The sequence below is a fragment of the Megascapheus bottae genome, chromosome 4, assembly GCF_031878675.1.
Source record: "Megascapheus bottae isolate mThoBot1 chromosome 4, mThoBot2.hap1, whole genome shotgun sequence".
In the NCBI taxonomy this organism is placed as follows: Eukaryota; Metazoa; Chordata; class Mammalia; order Rodentia; family Geomyidae; genus Megascapheus; species Megascapheus bottae.
The window spans coordinates 45,934,915-45,943,979 of NC_143512.1; the positions used below are offsets into that span (position 1 = coordinate 45,934,915).

Consider the following 9,065-nt stretch of genomic DNA (forward strand, 5'->3'; position numbering starts at 1 on the left):
AGCGAAATAAAACAGTTCATACAAAGAGTCCTACTGGGAATGTGTTTATTTTGTGCTTTTCTAAGCCCAGGATGCAATTTACTCACTGCCCTCCTGCAAACAAAAGCACTGTGATTGTCTGGCAACTTCAAGACCCTTTCAAAACCCCAAGAAAATTACCACTGCACCAATTGAGGGGTCATTTTGAGTCCGAAACACTAGAGCATATGTACAGGGCCAAGCTCAAAGACTCCGATTCCTCTAGAGTAACAGCAACGCTAATAAACATTAGGTGTTCACCTCCTGCATAATAAAAGCAATCTAACAACCTACTACCTCCCTGCCACTGCAATGACTGCAGGGAAAATTCGGAGACACTTTCAATGACATCAAGCATGTCCATCCTGTTCATTACCTGCTCTCAAACTGAGGTGTTATATTCAATTGCTCCTCTCTCCCTGGGCCATCCATCACCATTTCAGTTAGTAATCGAAGCACCCAGAGACGACCTGTCTCAGGCAATAAAGGCCCCATCATGGGTTTGAGATCTTTATACTATCGAAAGGAAGTGGCAACTCGGAGAAGCTGAGGTGCATGTGAGGTACCAGTGTGTTGAGGTGTTAGGACTGGAACCTTGGATCCATGTTTCTATGACCCCACCTAGGGGGCCATGCACGAAATACTGAGCACAGAGAATAACTCAAAGTGCTGTAGGGGAAAGAACTCCAAGCATGCTCTGCCAGGCACATTGTGAGTGGCCTAGCTGGCCGGGCCTTAAGCTATTTCCTCTGTGTGGCGGCAGTTGGTTTTCACCTCTACATGGAAGGAAACATCATTCTTCTTGTGATCTCCACAAGTCTCTCAGGATAGCCAGGGGATGCAAAAGCTTAGGGGGAGGTTGCGGGAGGGGGGAGTGGCTCTAAACTGCCAGATTGGGAGGAGATTGCCAGACTAGGGAGGCCCAGGCTCCCCAGTGCACCTTTGGTGGCCGAGCCTGGCCACCAGGGAGGCGCCTGACCACATGCCGCTGTGGCCCTCATCTGGGTAACACTCTCCAGTGTGTGCTTACTCTGTGCCACAAGCTCTCAGTGACTGCAGAATTGCATGTAGACAAGATGGAGAAGGGTCCCAGACATCAGCTAGGAGGAGCCAGTTTGGAGGTGTGGGTAAGATGAGGGGGAGACTAGCCAACATCTGAATCTCCCCATCTCTGGAAGGCAGCACCAGCAATGATCTGCTCCCATTTACACAGCACCGCTGATGGAATGGGCAGCTCTGTCTCATTTTCTCTTTCCAGCTAGTAATGGGCTGCCACTGCAGTGGGACTCAGCCTTATCAGAGAAGACACTGTCCAGCTAGCTTAGCACTGGTGCCAGCACGTCCTGGGGAGTAGTGATGCCAGTTCCCTATCATTTTACAGGAGGAAGGTAGCATCAGGATAACCCAGCCAGTGTGTGCCCCAGTATCCCGGAATGGATCTGGTGTCTGTGACCAGATAGCAGATAACCTTCCAGTCCCCCTCTTAGACTCCAGGGTTGTGAGAACACTCAGAGGAAGAGAGAGTGATGGAGAGACAAATCCAGAAAAATCTGAAAGACAAAGGTCCTCCCTCCAGGGCTATCCAGTTCTGGTAGGGAGGGAGCTTTATCATTGCTATGCTTCCACACAAGTCCACGTGGACATCTGTTGCTTTAGGGAAATAGTCTCAATCCTCACAGCTTTACCTGGTGACACTTGAGTGACGATCATTTCCCAGATTGGAAAGCTGGCCCTTAGAGAAGATCCATATTTGGTCCAAGGTTAGCCCAGAGGTAAGTACAAGTTAGTCTGATGCCAGAGAGAAGGTATTTATTTAGCCTCTCTAGGCTGTCACCCCCAAGATTTCATCCTACTGGGAAACACCCTGAGGACACAGCAGGGTAAGGTAGGGAGGCCACTGAAGTGTCAGCCTTGGGCAGAGAACCACCTACATTTAGGGTCAGGAATACAGAGGAGGTGGAGTGGCTTTGTTTTCCTTGGAAGCGGGAAGTTGCCAGATGATCCTGTGCCTCAGATAGGTCCTGGGCCTATTGTTTGAAAATAGATAGGTGGCCCATCCCTTAGGGTACCTGAGAGTTGTGAAATGAGCACTAAATGAGGAATCAGGAAATTGAAAACCTACTCACCTGGGCCTCTGGTTGGGGGTGTCATCTTGAGCAGCAGGTTGCTTAGCCTTTCCTCTCTCATGTAAAACAGTGATTGGATGAGAGGAACTCTAATGATGCTTTTGGCTCTGTAGCTTATGGTTATTTCTGTTCATGCTGCCAGTATGTTGGATTCAAACTGGAAATGGAAATGACAATGTTTCACCATCTTTGTGGTCTCTGTTAGATTTCCATACTGCCTCGAAAGGCAGGAATTCTGATCCCCCAGTAGTTTCTGAGGCTATTCTGGTACCCTGATTCAGCCCCTTCATCCATATCTCACAGGCCATTTTTAGAAGATGGAAGTGTTGGCTGGAATATGGGAAGCAGTTGAAGGTCTTGAAAACTCCCTAGACCTACTTTCTATTTAAGGATAGATTTGTGTTTGAGAAGTTCATCTTCTGAATCAGGCTTTCCATATTGCCTCAGTATTTTTCATCATCCTGATTCCTAGTGAGATATCTTGCTAAGTCCTCTAAGGTGCTTTCAAAGCACTTGCCTGGCACTGGTAACTGATACCTATAATTCTAGCTCCTTGGGAGGTTGAGATTTGAGGATCGTGGTTCAGATCCAGCCTTAGAAGCCATACCTGAGAGACTCTTATCTCGAGGATTAACAAGCAAAATGCCAGAAGTGGAGGTACAGCTCAATTGATAAAGCATCAGCTTTGAGAAAAGAGAAAAAGCTAAGAAAGAGCGTGAGACCCTGAGTTCAAGCCCCGGTGCCAGCACAAAGGAAAGTGCTTTGAACATGATTTATGGTCTTTAGTGGAAGCCCAGCATAGGCATGCAAGGGAGACAAGTGTTTCCATCTAGAGTAGTTTATCTCTGTGCATAAGGGTGTCTAGGCCTCATTGTCTTATTCTCTGAGTATTCATTAGAACAACTGGGGCTATTAAAAAAATATGGACTCTTCCTAACCACCTAGTATCTTAGCTTAGCAACATCATGCACTATCACATATCAGTTGTTTTCTCTTGTAAGCTGACTGAGAGCTGAGGCTGCTGAAGCCCAGCATTCCAAGAAACTAACAATAAAGATACTGTGCATTGTTAACCTGGGAAAGATGATCAAAATACCAAATACAGTTTCTGCTGAATACATATCACTGTGCAACCATCAATAGCTCAGGTGGCATGGCCACACACAGATGTTTTTCAAAAGCTTCTCTGACTCTATATGCAGCTAGGGTTGTGAGAAATTCCGATAGGTGTGCATAAAGAGGTCACAGAGAGGCTGTTGGTCAGCCTGGAGCTTTCGGGACACAAGGAGATCTGGAGATCCAAATCTGAAGCAGACACCACGTGGACTCATGTGACTGCCTAAGGAAAGAATCAGTGACAACAGAGGACAAGACTCAGGAAAGCCTAGCATCCGTGCGAGAAGCAAGAGATCCAATCAGAGGAACTTGAGGTATAAAAGGAAGACCTGGGGAAATGTTCTCCTGGTAATCGGGAGAGACAAGAATGTCCTGATGGCTAGAGGGGTCAACAACACCAGTTCCATCAAGATACTGATTTAAGATTAGGACTGAGGCCAGGCCATGGTGGTATATGCCTATAATCCTGGCTATTTGGGATCCAGAGATAGGAGGATCCCAGTTCTAGGCCAGTGGGGCAAAACATTAGTAAGATCCAAGATCAACAAAGAAGATGGGCATGCTGATGCTCACCTGTGAGCCCAACTACTTTGGAGAGGGATATAGCTTGTTTGTGGTTGGGAGATGGCTGGACAAAAACACAAGAAGTTATCTCAAAACTAAACTAAGCCAAAAAGGGCTGAAAGTATGGCACATGTGGTTAAAAGCTTATCTAACAAGTGAGAGGCCCAAGTTGAAACCTCAGTACTCTTCTCCCCCAACCCCCCAGGATGAGGACTGAGAGGTCTACATTGTACCTGACATCTGAGACATGTTGGGTGGCCCAGCAAGAGGAACCTGTTTGGATCAGGGGACCACAGTGGGCTGAGAAGTGATGGAGGTGAGCCAAGGATGCAGTTGTGATTGGGAAACATCTCTGCTAAGGCTGCAAGCACCTCCTCACTGCCCCACAGGAGACAAAGGGACTCTGGCTGCTTTTCATTTTAGTTTTAAAATGAGCAATGCCTCATGAATTTGCCTGTCATCCTTTGCACACAGGGCTATGATAGCTGTCTCTGTAGCCTTCCAATTGCAGTCTGTGTCCTGCCAAAGTGAACACTGGGTGTTATTTTTGATGCCCAGATTGAAATCTCCCTCTCTCTCTCTCTCTCTCTCTCTCTCTCTCTCTCTCTCTCTCTCTCTCTCTCTCTCTCTCTCACACACACACACACACACACACACACACACACAACACTATATGCTGGAGGAAAGCCAACTCCAAAGTCAGAGCCAGAATAGGAAATCTATTTAAAACCTGCTTGAAGCGGTGTCGAACTCAGGGCAAGACAGTCACTGCAGCCAGGTGGCAAACTAAGCAAAACCAGTTGTGGCTCCTGGCCACCAAACTCCGTGTTGAGGCTGCCAGGCTTTCAAGGCCCTACTTTGTCGCCTAACAGGAAACCCATGGAGCAAAACAACCCATACTCCTCCCCCAGGATGGTTGACCACTATAAGGAAAAACTCAGAGAGCCTACAATGAGAGAAAACCCACAAAACACCAAAAAAGAAACAGAAGAAACCCTTTGGGAACAGCCCAACACTTAAAACTTGACCAAGAATCTTGACACTCCAGGAGACTGTCTTATCTTCCCCCAGTTTCTTCAGGGCAGAGGCTCTGCCATGGGATAGGAGGGTAGTCTGTCTCCTCCTCTCCTCATCTTCCTGCTCCAGGAGCTTCCCACTTCTCTTCCTCCAACTTGAACCCACCTGGAAAAGCTCTCCCTGGGTTGCCACTTGGCCTTTATCTAAGGACATAGTGCAGCTGCTTAGCAGTTCCCTCTGCCTGGGTGGGGTGACTGGAAGTGGACACAAGAGGGCGCTCTCTGTAATGACCTAGGTGAGAGTTATAGGGCATGTTGACCTTATATAAATTCATTCAGTCTTTAGGATTGTGTACTTCTCCGTGTATTATGCTGGGTTGGGGGGGGGGTGGCAAGGTTGCCACAGTTGTTTTTAAGGCGATGCCAAGTATGTCTGGTGGCTCTCTGTTGCCAGGTTCTAAAATACCACCCTGCTATTTCTCTCTCTTTAGGCGATGGCCTGCAATTTTCCTCTTGCCCTGTGGCCACCACCATACAATTTGCATTTCACTAATTTCCTGGCTGAATCTTAATCCTGTCTGCTTACTGTTCTGCAGGCCTAGAGAGCAACAGTGAACTATACCATCCTGCCCAGCAGTGTGCCATATGGAATTTAGGAGCAGCATTTGATCAAATGCCTACCACATGGAAAGTCAGCTTCAAAGAACTGTATAGAACCAAGTGTGGTAGCTCATCCTGTAATCCTAGCTACTCAGGAGGTGGACATAGGGAGGATTGTGAATGAAGGCCAGCCTAGGCAAAAAGTTCTTGAGACACCATCACAGCTAATAAAAAGCTGGCATGGGGGTGTGCAATCATTCTTCATCTCAGCTAAGCAGGAAAGATAAATAAGAGTGTACCAGCCAGGCTGGGGGTAAAAAGTAGCAAATGATTTCAATAATAATTTAAAAAAAACATTCAAATGACCAGGGATGTGGCTCGAGTGATAGACTAGCAAACACACCACAGTACAACTAGAAAAGAACAACTCTAACAAAACAAATGACGAGCAAACATAGAGGGCCAGAGGCTCAGGTGATAGCAGATCAGCATAGTTCAGGTTCCTCAAAACCTACAGCAGGAGGAGAACTGAGGTAGCTTTGTAATATGTAACATATGACATTTGCTTATGCCGGAGGGGGGGGGGCTGCTTGGCAGAACTGCATGATTGACGCTCTTGCTCTCCAATTTTCTGCTCACTGAAGCGTTAAAGCGGCAATCCCAAAGTCACTCGAAAGCTCAACAGCCTGAGCACAGAGCACTTAATAATCATCTACAAATAAAAAGCTTTTTATTAGGCCATCCTGCCTTCTCCATTTGCCTTAGATCTCTGGCCAGCTTCCACAGGGCCTCGTCAAAAATGTAACTGTTAGGGATCGCCGAGTACTTTCCCAGGTGGCAATTAAAACAGCCGAGTTCTTCCCTCTCTGTAATGAAGGGTTAGGAAGAGTATATATAATGACTGCGTAAACACCTCAGATTCTTTATTTATGCTTCCTCATTCTTAAGACAGAATGGTTTAGGAGAAAAAGTTGCTTGGGTTACATGTCACAAGAGTTAGGCTCTGGTACCGATTAGCTGTGTGACCTCAGATGACTTATTTAGTCTCTCTGAGCCTTGTTTTTCTCTAATCGAGGAAATGAGAGGGTTGAACTAGATAATCGCTAGTGGTCTTTGTTGTCTGATGTTCTAGGAATACACAACATACATACATAAATGTATGCTCTATAGCTGGCTCTCACTGGCTCACATTAGCACTCAGGAGGCTGAGGTCACAGGATCTCAGTCAGAGGCCACCTAAGTAGAAAAAAATCCACAAGACCCCCACGCCAAAATAACCAGCGAAAAGCAGCATTGGAGGGATGGCTCAGGTGGTAGAGCACCAGTAAGAAAGTTAAACCAACATAAGGCCTTAGGTTCAAATTCCAGTACTGCCTATATATGTATGCATATGACACTGGTAGTTCACATCTGTTACCCTAGCTACTTGGGAGATTGCCTGGTTCAAAACCAGCTGAGGGAGAAAAGCCTATGAGATTCTTCTTTCCAACAAACCAGCAAAAAGCCAGAATGGAATGGCAAGAGGAGAGGAGGCAAGCAGACCCCCTTGTTTGGGCCTCTGTTCAGAGACCCTCAGGACAGCAGATCTAGAAGGGATGGCACCGGCAGGATCTGACCTAACTGGTGTTAGAGTGCAAGCGAGTCCATGGCTTTTGACTCACCCAGCCTTTGCTGGCAATGGCCTATGTACTCTTGTTCTTTAGACCTTTGCCCGGTTCATGACTGTAATCCTGGTTATTCAGGAGGCTGAGATTTGAGGTTCGTAGTTGGAACCCACAGCCTGGGCAGGAAAGTCTGGGAGACTCATGTCTAATTAGCCGCCACCCAAAAGCCAGAAGTAGAGCTGTGGCTCAAGTGGTAGAGGGCCAGCCTTGAGCAAGAAAGCTAAGGGGCAGCACCCAGGCTCTGAGTTTAAGCCCTAGTACTAGCATAAGAAACAAAAACAAACAACAAACAAACAGCAACCCCTTTGCCTTGGGGCTTTTCATCCTCATAAGGCATTTTTATTAAGGAAATGGCTTCCTAGGCAGCCTGTGTGCCCAGGAGTGAGGTTTACCTGCAGGTATTAAAATCTCTAGGCCCTGGGCTTGATCCTGCACTTATGTGAATTTAGTTCCAATGAAGCTGAAATGTCTCCCCTGACTTTCTGGTCCCACCTACCCTGTTGCTACTTTTTTCCTTAATATTATTATGGTTTTAACTCGAACCTTTGTGCTTGCTAGGCAGGTGCTCTACCACTTGAATCATATCCCTAGCTCTTTGTTTCTGCTCCAATTATTTTTAAAAGAGGATCTTGTGTGTTCTGTCCTGGTCTGCGGTCTCCTGTCTGTGGCTCCTCAGTAGCTTAGAAGACAGCCTAGCTTACTGACTGAGATGTGAAATCTCACTCATTTTTTTTTTTTTTTTGGCCTGGTCCTTAAATACTCCTGACCTTACCTCTTCTCCCCTGTCTTTCTTGGGGCTTGAACTCAGGGCCAGAGTGCTATCCCTGAGCTTTTGTGGACAAGGTTAATTCTCTACCATTTGAGCCAGCCACAGCTCCATTTCTGTTATTTTTCGTTGTTGTTGTTCTGGATTTTTTTTGTTGTTTGTTTGTTTGTTTTCTGTAGTTAATTGGGGATAAGAGTCTCTCAGGCTTTCCTGCCTGGGCTGGCTTTGAACCATGATGCTCAGATGTCAGCCTCCTGAGTAGCTAGGATTACAGAGGTAAGCCGCTGGTGCCCTGCATCTCCCTTGTTCTAAACCCACTCTTGGCTTCTTCCATGGACACGCCACTCCCAGGACACTTTTTGTGTGGCCGTTCTGGAAGATTTGATGTGGGCCCCGTTATTGTCTTAGGATTTTTCATGTCATAGCTTCCCTCTTTCTGCCAGCCCCTTGCCTCCTGTGTGAGATGGGTGGCAGGCTGCAGAGTTTTGGTGAGTGTGCCTGCTTTGGAATGCACTCTCGAGGGCAGGAGAAGCCAGCCTGTGTGAGCCTGCGCAGCTCCAGCCACAGGCGGGTGGGGCCTGAGGCTGCCATCACCCCTGAGGACAATGGGACTTTTATTTCTGGCCTGCCTCAGCTGGCAGCCTCTCTCCCACCCTCCTTCTCAGTTGGGCTTTGGTTTAAAGTTACCCTTTCAGGATTAGTTTGGTGTTTTCTTTCTCATGCCACCGGGGAAGTTTCTGTTTCCGAAGTGGACAGTACACAGACAGGTCAGTCAGTCACAGGCCGAGCTGGACCGCAAGCGTGGGTGTTCAAAGGTTTCGGGAAACCAGCCTGACAGACAGAGGCCAGCCGAACATGCTTCTTACTGTGTGCAAAGACACGATGCCTGGCAAGGTGTGTATGTGTGGTGGGGTGTGTGTGTGTGTGTGTGTGTGTGTGTGTGTGTGTGTGTGTGTGTGTGTGTGTGTGTGTGCTGGTTCTGGGGCTTGAACTGAGCTTTTTTTGCTTGAGGCTAGTACTCTACCATAGCTCCACTTCTGGCTTCCTTTTTTGGGGGGTGGAGGGAACTAATTCGACATAAGAGTCTTGTGGATTTTCATGCTCAGGTTGGCTTTGAACTGCGATTCTCAGATCACATCAGGGCCTGGGCACCATCCCTGAGCTTTTTTGCTCAAGGCCAGCATTCTTATCACTT

At 47.3% G+C, this 9,065-nt stretch overlaps 1 non-coding gene across 1 annotated transcript; it reads right to left on the reverse strand.

Annotated features, from left to right (window-relative positions):
- Nucleotides 1–4,250: 4,250 nt before the first annotated feature.
- Nucleotides 4,251–4,357, reverse strand: LOC150064389 (U6 spliceosomal RNA). The gene has a single exon (XR_016535294.1). It is a non-coding gene; the product is annotated as a U6 spliceosomal RNA (small nuclear RNA).
- Between the last annotated feature and the right edge of the window lie 4,708 nt (nt 4,358–9,065).